We start from the raw sequence: 2,934 nt of genomic DNA on the forward strand, positions 1-2,934 counted from the left end.
AAAGACATACCCAAGACTGGGCAATTTACAAAAGAAAGAGATTTAATTGGACTCACAGTTCTACCACGTGGCTGGGGAGGCATCACAATCATGGCAGAAGGCAAGGAGGAGCATGTCACATCTTATGCAGATGGTGGCAGGCAAAGAGAGAGCTCGTGCAGGGAAAGTCCTATTTTTAAAACCATCAGATCTCGAGAGACCCATTCACTATTACAAGAATAGCATAGGAAAGACCTGCCCCCATGATTCAATCATCTCTCGTCGGGTTCCTTCACAACATGTGGGAATTATGGGAACAAAAGCATGAGATTTGGGTGGAGACACAGAGAGTCAAACCTTATCAACCACATACAAACTTCTGCATAGAAAAGATGAGTAAAATGCAAATTTAAAAACGATTTATATTGCAGGATATTAATAGTCTTTAAACATGTAGAACTCACTCCATTGCCTTATTTGTTACAGGATTTCAGGTAAAATCCTAGAAAATATAGATTACTGTGTTTACCTATGTGGCTTTATACCTCTATAACTTTCACTTGGAACTCATTTTATATTAACTCTATCAATGAATTTTTAAGAATCAATTTAGACTGATAACCCAGTAGTAATCATGAATGTGGGGAGGAATTTAGAAGTTAATTTCTCAGCTCCTTCTGAAATGCATTATTTTTTCTGAGATTGTATGAACTGCAGATGGAAGCAGAAAAATTCACTCTATTCAATGGATAATATTCAACTGAGACTTCTTAAATGAATAGAGTGCTTTGAGAAACACCCAGTGAGGCCTGCCTGTTCTGTTTCCCAAGAGACCATTCTTTTCCTACAGAGAAATGATCCCATCTTTTGAACCATGGATCATTAAATTTTCTGTGTTCTGTATCTTAAATTCGCTAAAGACTTTTTTCTTTGCCCTCCTGTGTATAAGTGATTCTAGATCAACTGGTTGAAAAGTTAAAGCTCCACTCATTCTTTTAAACATTTTCCATGGAATTTAAGCTTTCATTGACTGTTCGGTATTTTATAGCTAAACAAATGTTGATTTAAACATAAAATAATTGTATTATGAGGATGATGAAATACATAAAATATTCTATTCCTTTTACATAAATATGAGTAGATTTAGGATTAAGATACATTTTGAGGATAGATGTTTATTCCCCAATAGTCATACTTTTAAAAGGAATCATAATGGCTATATTTATTTTTCAGTAACCAGTGTTTAAATGTTTTTATAACTATATTTATTTTTAGCATTTTATTTTTCTACAATTTTTAGATCAAAGCAAAACTAAAGGTAGTAGCAAATAACACAGGGGAATGCATGAGCATTGAAACAAATTTCATGGACTGTTGTTACCCAAATGTCATGTTATATTGGAATTTTGGATATTTATGTTCAGCTTTCTTAAAGCTATAATTATTTAGTATAACATATGCCCTCTTCAGTTAAGTCCATGTTTTGTTAACCAGATTAAATCTAGGGCACATGTTATAGAAGTCGAAACCTATCATCACTTTATTAAATTTATATTTTAACTGATAATCTGAAAACCAGGGAACTGAATAAAATAGCCCAGGATAGGTAGACAGATAAATCAGATTCAGCACAAAATTATTAAGCATATTAGGAAAAAAATTAACTTATTGAATAGTTCAGGAGAATATTCTTCTCATCATATTTCTTTCTTATACTAAAATAAAAGCTTTATGTTCATTAAGGAATCCTCCCTCACAAAAAAAAATTTACAGGAAAATGGCTCCTATTATTGTATAATTTAAAACATGGTATTACAATGGATTTTTTGTTGTCGTGAATTCATAGCACAGTTCATTGAGCTGGGGGAAACTTGGTTGAGGGCTTGAGGTAGTAGTGTTTTGGTTTCACCAACCCAGTTTGTAGAATGAGAAGCTTTAACTACAGCATGGTCTGCTCTCAGTGATCTCTTCTCATTCAGCCTTAAGTTAGCAACCCCCTTTCCATATGTAAATGCTTAGGCCAGGAATCTGTCTGTCCACATTTAAACAATAGAGATGATGATTTTATATCATTCGATCTAATGAGAATGCAGACAACGGGAGAATTTCTTAATTTACTGTCTTCATAGATATAAATATATCTATTTGACATATTAACATAGAATACTGAAATTTTCCTTGAATTCCCTTGTCTTTTCAAATGATTGATTTCATAAATTGATGACTACAAAATTTGAGGTGGAAAGGACTTTTAAATATACATAAGCCAAATTCTCTAGTTCTATACCTGAGGCAGTATTGCTATGAAAAATAGTGAATTTTTCTTGAACATAGTAAACATAGTAAATTTTTCTTGAACATAGTAAACACTCAATAGTTTACAAAATGCTTTGCATAAAACATCTCCTTTAATTTTCATTAAAACCCTATGATCCCAGCTCACTCCAACCTCCGACTCTGGTTCAAGCAATTCTCTGCCTCAGCCTCCTGAGTAGCTGGGACTATGGGCGCCCGTCACTATGCCTGGCTCATTTTTGTATTTTTAGTGAAGACGGGGTTTCACCATGTTAGCCAGGCTGCTCTCAAACTCCTGACCTCGAGTGATCCACCAACATCTGCCTCCCAAAGTTACGGGATTACAGGCATGAGCCACCGCACCCGGTGTAAAATTCTGCTTTATTCAGCTTCTTTGTTCATACTCTTAACTGCTGAACCATAATATCACCATTTGAAAACCTAATGAGACAGCTTTCTAATCTTAACCTCATTTCCTAGATGAAAAAACTAAAGCCAAGAGAGGTATGCTCTTACCCCAGGTCACATTTCATACTCTGTTCCAACTCTTTTCACAGGTGGGTCTAAAAAAGCTTTAAATGTCAGAGCAGTGTTCTTTGTCACAGATACATTCTTAACTCAAATCAATCTTCTGTTTATTATTTCAATGACACTAGATGA

This window comes from Rhinopithecus roxellana, chromosome 6 (assembly GCF_007565055.1).
Source record: "Rhinopithecus roxellana isolate Shanxi Qingling chromosome 6, ASM756505v1, whole genome shotgun sequence".
Taxonomy (NCBI): Eukaryota; Metazoa; Chordata; class Mammalia; order Primates; family Cercopithecidae; genus Rhinopithecus; species Rhinopithecus roxellana.